Genomic DNA, 9889 nt, shown 5'->3' on the forward strand with positions numbered 1-9889 from the left:
CCTATTATGATGAATCTGGTAGATGGATTATTGTCATGCAAGAGGAGATGGAATCGCTTCATAAAAGTGGCACATGGAATTTAGTTAGATTACCTAATAATGAAAGCTATTCATTACAAATGGATCTTTAAAAGGAAAGAATGTACAACAAAAGTAAAAAAAGTCAAGATACGGGAGAACTACTTAAAAAGAGATACATTCAGATTTTTTGTATAAACTTCACATATATGTTCTCTCCAAATGTAAAGCATAGTTCAATTCAAACTTTACTTGGTATTGTGGTCAAGCATGATTTTAAGTTTGAGCAGTTAGATATAAAGACAACATTCTTACATAACAAAATTGAATTATATTTCCAGAGGCCTCGACCAATGGTGAATTTATTACCAACAATCAAGTTTAAAGGCTCAACTTTGAAAATAACATGACCATTAGAGGTAACTTAATTAATTAATATTGCTCAAAGCCTATATATTTACCTATTGGATGGCTGTTAAGTCTTGGCCCATTTATCCCATTTTTGGCCCAAATGGGTAACCTAATCTAAGACTATGTATAGTCTCATTCCTTATTATTAGAACCGTGTGGGATTTGTGAATTGAAAGAGAAAAAATGGTTGGCTTTGTGTTGTGGAAGAAATCGGTGGCTACCTTCTTCTTGTTTTTTCCTTTTGTGTCTTATCATTGTTTTTCTCCTTGCCTTTGTGGCTGCAAATTAACACCAATATCTTATCCTTTATTTATAAGATTGAAAAGCAACTAGGTAAATATATTGGTTGTGGGTCGGAGTCTTTTGGATTTGTTGTTTAGTAGAGAAATACAGTATGAAACTGAGCTCGAAAATCACCGATTCGAAAATCTTAGAGCAAGCTTCCACAATAGATGTTTGACTCATTTATTGTTTGACTCATGACATTAAAAGAAGTATTTATGATAGTTGTGTCTACTTTAAAAAGTGCGGTGATGGGTAATTTATATACTTACTCTTATTTGTTGATGGAAGCCAAAGATAAGGGAGAGATAAAAAATGTGAAAGCCCAACTCAATAAAGAATTTGATATAAAAGACTTAAGAGTAGCAAAAAAATACTTGGAATGAAAATTCTGAGAGATAGAAAGGCAAGAAATTTATACCTAATTCAGAAATGGTACATTGAGAAAGTTCTCTACATGTTCAATATACAGAATGCCGAATCTATTAGTACAACTTTGGCTGCGCACTTCAGACTTTGTTTGCTTTATTTCCACAATCAGATGATGAGGGTGATTATATGTCATGAGTTCTATATTCTAATGTAAAGTGATATCTCATGTATGCTATGATTTGTTCACGTTTAGATTTATCATACGCAGTCAATGCGGTCAGTAGATACAAGGTAAATTCTAGTAAATAAGATTGAAAGTTGTTCAATGAATTTTCAGATAGTTGCGTGGTTCTACTAATGTTTGTTTGCATTTTTGGAGAAATATATGTGGAGTTAATAGGTGTGTTGATTCTAATTAAGATCTTACAAGATATGTTTTTATTATTGGTGGTTTTGCTATCAGTTGAAAATCTATTTTATTGACTGTTGTTGCATTATCTACTACCGAGGTTGAGTACATGGCTAATACAGAGTTTTGTAAGGGTGCTACTTGGTTAAATGGACTATTTGGGAAACCCCGTGAAATTTTACAAATTACCATAGTCTTTTTATGATAGTCATAGTGCTATTTTCCTCAAAAAAAATCAGATGTTTCATGAGATAACGAAACACATTAATGTGCAATATCATTTTGTGCCTGATGTTATTGCTCATGGTGATATTATTATAAGCAAAGCTGGTATCCAAGATAACCCTATTGATAAGATGCCAAGTCACTACTTATAGCCAAGTTTGAGCATTGCTTGGACTTGGTTGGTATTGGATGCTGGAATTACCCTTAGGGGCTCTAGTGGAAGAGTTTGAGAGTTTTGTTAAATAATGAAGTTTTATTCTTTCAACTGGAATTTGTGTCAAATTGAAGATTTGTTAGAGTATGGTGATTCAAATTCTATTCGGCCCGGCCTAAGAAGTCCGCATTGCAATAAATGTGATGAGACTAAAATTATAAACTAAAGGGGTGTGGGGTGGAGCCCAACGGTATAGACTTGTTTTATTATGTAAATGATGTATATTAAGGTCTTATTATATTATACCATTCGGAGTAAGCGTGCACCCTTGTAATAATCTTTGATATGGTAAATTTTTCTCATCATCTACCCCGTGATTTTTGATAGCCTTGGATTTCTACGTAAATCTTGTATTTTTGTTATTATTTTATATTGCATATCCCCATTTTTGCATGACAAGATCTATTAAATATTAAATTACTTTTTAAGAATTAATAATCTAAATAGTACTCTGCTGTTTAGTTAAAAGTCATGGTAATGTATTTTTAGATATTTCATTATTATTAAAGGAGCCAAAAGATGTAAGAAAGTTCGTAAGGATATTTTAAGCACAACAATTATTATTTATGCTAACATGTTAAAAAAAAAGGTTGATTAAGAATGTATGCATTATTCAAAAACTTGAAACAATGGAGATTTGTATAATTTTTGAAAAGTGATGAGGTGTTTGTAAAATTTGTCATAAACCTCAAGTAAGCGTTATTCAAATTTTTAAACGAGGGAAGTTACTCATTTTTCCATTTTTCCCTCTGTTGGTGCTCTAAGAGTGCCTCCAGTTGTAACTGTTATTACCTCCGGGCCATAATGTACAAAGTAGCTTCTCTCATTTAATATTAGAAGGCTCAGGTAGAGGTCCTTTAGGTTCTGGTTCTGTCCGATTCATGCTCTCTTTGGGGCTTTTTACCAGGCTCCAGATGTTTTGGTTTGGGTTTTGTTTGGCTTTGCCACCCATGAAAAACTAGTTTAAAAGTTTGAATATGTAAAAAATCACCCGGCATTGACCCAAAAATGATCGAGTTAGTTGTAATTACCAGTGTTCTAAAATGCGTAAAGCTTGGTTAGGCGTGGGGGTAAAGTTTCAAGCTTTACGAGCTTAAGCGAGGTTTTGGGGTAAAAAAAAAAAGCGTTTTCTTATTTTTAATATTATTTTAAATTTTTAAACATTTTAAAAATCATTTAATAATTAAAATAATACATATCAAACATCTAGAATAATAAAATACTATATTTACTTAATAATTCCTATCATTAGTCAATTAAACAATTTTCAAGTTTTCAAAATGAAAAAATTAAAATATAGTTTCATTTTTCAACTAGACAAGTCTTACTTAATAGACTTTAGGAACTTTATACATTCTTTTTTATTTTATAACAAAATAACGAGTCTCCAAAATCATAATTACATAAGGTAAATAGCACTATAACTTAAATCGTATTTAACTATTTAGATAAAGTCATTTCTAACTTTTGAACAGATAAAATCTTTTAAAAACTTCAAATTAAAGTCAAATGAAAAGTTTTTTAAAAATTAAAATATATATATATATCCCTCCACCTATAAATCACATGAAAATCACATACAATTTCAACGTCCATATTGAAGATTTCTATCACCTGTGAGCTTAGATTGATTGATTTTAAGTAACTTAAAGACCCATAATCAGACTTCTGAAGATTTGAAAGTCCACCCCTATTTTTCTTTGATTAAATTATGTGAAAGATTAATGAGTAGTGATGAGATCTTACACATCAAACCTACTGAGATTATCTCGAAAAATAAATAAAGGTTACATGATTTAATCTTTGTTTTCATACTATCAAGCATAGAACATGGATTGTTGCTTAAAAATTAGACATCGTGTGTGAACTAATTATGCACCATTGACGATTGTCAATTTAACAATCTGATAAGTCTAAAAGTTTTTGTCTTGTCTATCATTCTATAATCGTGTTACTATTGTTTTATTAATTTAAAACGATCCCTATTTTTGTGTTTTTCTGAAGAAATTTACATGTGGGTGACATAATTCCACTCTTCTACTCAACTCGACATTGGCCAGTGACAATACCTTTCATAAATTGAAGTCCTTGCAAACAATGCTATCGAATGGCATAAAATGTTATTGTCGGCTCTCAATTATTAGCCCGTCTTAATAGCATTATAATTGACAGATCCAAAAGTATCCGTCAAAACATGTGGCACCAGAATTCAACAAGATTCAATGGAACGACATAGCCACAAGGGTTACAATTAATAATACACATGGACAACTTAAATACTAGTGCAATTTTATTTCACTTGCATGTCACATAATATATATTTAAGATGAAATTTGGGATAGTTTCGAGCATTTTTGCATCTCTCTCTTTTTTCGGACAAAATTATAAAAATCATTTCTTTTTTTCTTTTGATATCTTCGGATGGATAAAGCCAAACGACCCGCGAGGATGACCACACCGATGACCACACACTCCCATGGATGCATGGGTCCCGCATGAATTAAATAATGCCCGACCTCCCATGTGTGTGTATGCAGTCATCCCCGGTGTCAAACCCGATGTTCGTGTAGCACAGTTGTTTGAAGTCCTCTTTTTTCTGAAAAATAATATCACAAGAGTTTATAAAGAAATCAACATTTATTAGTCCCGATATTGAGATATACTGTAGAGAGGTTAGACAATAATAAAACTTCGTTTATTTTTTCATTTGTCTAGACATCTATTCACAGTTTTGGGACATTAACATGTATGGCTTTATAGCCAGGACAAAAAAGGGTCATGGATAAGTCATATTGTTCCATCTTACATATGTGACAAACGTTGAATGTTAGGTCATCGATCAAATATTATGGCTGAAAAATTTTGAACGACGAAATGAGATTGTGTTGGCCACTTGTCAAAAATACTCAAACTATTCCTACCCCTTATTTTAAATGAAAGGGATAACATAGATAATATACACACTATTGTAATATAATGGATAATAATGAATGACGAGTTGGTATTATCTAGAAGTCCAGATGAATTTCTTACATACTCTTGAAAAAATTTATACCATTCAGATTGTATTTTTCATTCATGCTAAATATATAACGGTCATTGTTATAATGAAATAATTAAAATTGAGTTTGATTCCATTATTTTTCTTATATTTTTCTTATGGTTTCTCTTAGTTTTATAAGGGCCCATTTTGAACCCCCTACTTGACACCACTAAATATAAAGTTACAATTCCATCACATGCATAATTGGCGACAAATTCAGTAGATGCTTTTTCTTTCTTATTTTTCTTTTTTTGGAGGTTTTTATTGTCTAAATATGTTATTTATCTCCATGGGCATTAATGTATTATAATTTTACTAATTTGATTTTATATATGTTTTTAATAATGTTTTTCCTTGAAGAAACACAATTTTACAATTTATTAATAATTGGAAAGAATATTATATAGTAGTTCATGAAAAACACAACTTTATATTATATTAATATTTCAATAAAATATTATTTGTTCGCGAAGAGGGTAATTTATATAATCTAATATCCAAAATTAGATATTATGTTATTACTCATAGAAAGCAAATATTTATGGCTTATGCAATTCAACATTCTAAATAATAATGTATTATTTTCTTAAAGAATTATAATTTCAAACATTCCAATACTTCAAAAAAATACTGTTCTCGAAGGAAACAATTTAATACAATCTATAGAAAAATATTGTATTCATCCTGAATAACGATTTTATAAATATTAATATTTTCTAAAAATGTGGGTCAATGCTCTTGAAGAATCATAATGTTATGAATATAAAAAATACATGACATTGTTTATGAAAAAACCATGACTTTAGCATGATATTGTGCTAGAATAATATATCTAATTGTGATATGAAGGATTGAAGGTGTAATTAGCACATACGTCCGTACATTTCACTATTATTGTAAAAAACATCATTACCTTTCATTTTTTGATATTTCAAGCCTTACTCCCATCATTCATTGCACAAAAGGTCATTTTCACCCATTTTTCTAATTACCCTTCTATTTCACTACTATATAAAAAGGGCAATGAAAAGTTTATTGTAGATGCAATAGTAATTCAATCCCCTTCTGAAATGACTTCGTCTAGCAAATGACACCCTTTTTTTCATTCGCTTTCGTGCCTTTGCTTTGCTCTTCTTAGACACACCATCTTCTTCTTTGGTTTTTGTGCTCTCCATTTTTCAACTTTACGTACACAACATCTCTCTTCTTTCTTCAGCCTTTCCCAACTCTTTCTTCCAGAATATTCCTGTCCCTTGTTCATGGAAAATTGAGGTTTATACACGTAAAATTAGAATCCTCAAACCTTCATTTTCGTCTTTTTTTGTATGGTTGTTCCATTTCCTTCAACCTTATAACTTTTGTGTTTGATCTTTTTTCTGTCTTTGTTCCAAGTTTTGCGAAACTTTCCCAAAAAAGTGAAATATTCGCCCAGAAATTGGTGATTGGCAACGTGAAGTATGTCAATTTTATATTTGCTTAGATTTAGGGTAATTTCTCGATAATTTTATGTTAAAATATTGTATATGTTTGAACTATTTTATCATTATTATTATTATTATTTTTTAAGTATAGGGGCTAGTAGCGGAGCCATCTGTGCTGGGTAAGATTTTTTACATAAATTCATTTACTTAGTTGATTCTTGATGGTTTTGGGTGCAAATCTTCCTTCTTTTTTTAATTGACTCCTCTTTTTCTTGTTTAAAATCTATTTTGGTTGAAGTGTTTCCTTTTTTTTGGGTTGAAGATTTATTTCTTTTGGATTTTTAGGTTTTTTTTAGTTGATTGTTTGTAATGAGTTGTCTGTAAATTTCTAATAGGTTGTTGGTTGTAGATTTCTGTCATGAAACATGTTTATCATGCAACATAATACACTAAGATAATTACAAAACTGTAACAACTACACTTCGAGTAACGTAAATCTGTAAACAAAATTAATGTAGTGGAACCCATAAAAAAGTATGCATTGCAAAAGAATTTTTATAAAAGAATTCCTATCTTAATAAATCTAATCCGATAAAGTCCATGTAAATCAAAGTATTTGTATTCATTTTGTAAAGACAACACTTCTTCTGCATTTATTTCTGGACATCTTCAACATCATGGTATTTCCACATAACTCTTTGATTATCAATTCGATGTTCAATTTTTTTATTGATTCTCTGTTTACTTTTGTAATTTCTCTCTTCTGTTGCCTTTTAATTTAAATGCCTTTTCGCCGGGTTATATTTGCTGCATGTCTACTTATTTCTAACTTTTTTCTTCGATTGGAGAATATACATTGTTATAATTATATTCTTGATTTTCTGTTCTATATCTAATTTTGACTTCTATTTCCAACATTTATTTGGCTTTGACACATTTCAGGCTTTATGATATTTGTGTATATTTTTTTTGACTTGCCTTGACATGGTGTTCTAAAGTTACCAGCAATTCTAAAACCTCTATTGAAGGAAATTATTTAATTGTTGTTAAAATTAGTTGACTAATATAATGTAATTGTATCGTTTAAACAAAGCTATGTCATTGTGAATTGATGTTTACCAAGAAGCTCTATTGAAGGAAATTATTTGACTTCAATTAAAAATAGATGAGCAAAGCATCTGACATTTAATAGTTGTCTATTTTCATAGAATATGGTAGCAAACATATGTTAGTCAATAATCCTATACACTTTTATTAATATTATTATAATGGCTTATTATTCATAAAATAGAGTCGTCTATTATTTGTTAATAATTTTGCAAGAAAATTTTTACTTCTTTGAATTATAAGTCAAATTTTTTAATTTCTTTGATTTACATGTAGTTTACCCTCCAACTGTAAAGTTCAATATTGACATCTATATTGTCAATCATTCGTCATAATTTGTGGTTATTAAATCATGGAAGACAATGTTGGATGCCTATAGTTGATATTCTTCAATGTATATTTAATGAAGGGAATAAAAGTCCAAGCAAGTTAAAAATCGTGCAAATAGTCTCCCAAGTGTCATTACATAGCCATATTCCTGGAAAAAAAATGTTCATGATTGATTTAAGAATTGACGTGGTGAATCAAAAAGAAAGCAAATTAGTACACAAGCAAAGAATATTAAACCGAAGATTTAGTCAAGGATTCAAACAAATTAATTATGTATGAAATATAGCTTGATTGATGTTTACGGAGTTTTAGGTCAAGAGGTTTGTTTTTATCATTAAAATTAGCTCGGTTTTCCCTTTTATACTTCATTATATTACTTTCAATGTTCTTATACGAATTCAACCTTTTTATGGGTTTCGTTATGTAGAATTTATAGTAAATAATACGTCTACTTATTTGCATAGAATTCTTTTCTCATATTTATTTTATTTTGTTTACGGTATTTGTATTGTATTGCCTTATGTTTTTACAACACGTTTATATATTTTTCTATTATTGTCCTTTGAATGGAATTTTATAGATCAATATTCTATTTGAGAAAGTACAATAAGTGTTGAAAGAAATTCTTCGTTAGATGTTTGTGAAAAATGGAAGCATGCATTAAAGAATTATAGTTATGATTTTGTAAATCAAGTGTTAGTTTTTTTACCTCTAGCATTATTTTATGATCCATTGTACATTTGTTTTTTTACTTAATTTTGATGTAGATTTTTAACTAAAATAATTGTTCTAATTCTTTTCTTTTCTTTTCTTTTTTTCCCCCTCAATTTTCATGTTTCATTTACTAATATTCAATTATTATTCACCTTAGAGCTAGAGCATATGTGCAATTATCACATGGCACAAGTTCGCTGAACGCATATGCAATTGGTGAACCAGTTAAAGAATTATTGCTTACAAGTGCACAATCCCTGATAGAGCAAACCAACTCTGTAAAAATTCTAACTTGACTTGAAGATTTTGTCATTCTATATATATTTTTCTTAAATAATATTAATAGAATACTTGATTAATGCACAGGGTTTAGAGACAATCTTTCGAGATGTCATTTAAACAATGCAAAACACTGAACTAGCATTCTATTTGAAAGCAACATAAACTGAACTTAATTCATCAAATTACAGATTTGACATCATATCTGTAACGGATTTAGAGCATATAAGTTTAGAAGAACAAAGTCAAGCAAATGTTGATGCTCAAACTGTGGTTATAGCAGTCGGCAAAAATATTGACGTAGACTGTCAAGAAGATTGGTCACCTCCGGCAAAGAAAGCTCTTTCTAAGTCTTTCGATGGTACCTCAATTCAATGGTGGATTCTGATGAAAGCATAAGTTCAGGAATCTCAGGTTCAAATCTATTTACTCCAAAAGAACAAAAAAATGGAGTAAATGATGATCGAAATATTTTTTTGAAAAAAAATAAAAATTGAAAACAAAGTACCAATGACCGCGGAGTGCGTTCTACTATTCTCTTTTGCTGACTATATGTACTTAGAAACGGTCAAAAATATGTTATTGTTGACAAATGAAATGATACCTACATGATCATGCTAGAAACTGGTTCTTGTCGAGTTTGCGTTTTGCATAGTTGGATAAGAGAACAGCTTATGTATATTTTGCAATTGTCAACATTAATAAAGCCAGTTTCTATTTTTCTTGCCTTCAGTTTACTTTAATCCAAACAAATAAATAGCCAAAATGTGACTATGAATAAGCAATTTATCTCACATTTAAGCACCTGAACACATATGACATATTCTAACATAAAATGACTGCATCGTCTTCTATATTTACTTGTCAAATCTTACCAAAAAATGATTAACATATAGTATCCAATTAAAAATACAATAACACTTGGCCAACAATTTCAGCATTTTATCAACTTTTGAAAAACATTCATTTCATATATGCTAATCAAAACAACATACAAAAATTGTGCAACACACGTGACATCGACTCGTAAATAAAAGAAAAAGAAAAAGAAAGAACTAGTTGCA

Source organism: Olea europaea, chromosome 9, assembly GCF_002742605.1.
Source record: "Olea europaea var. sylvestris chromosome 9, O_europaea_v1, whole genome shotgun sequence".
Lineage (NCBI taxonomy): Eukaryota > Viridiplantae > Streptophyta > Magnoliopsida > Lamiales > Oleaceae > Olea > Olea europaea.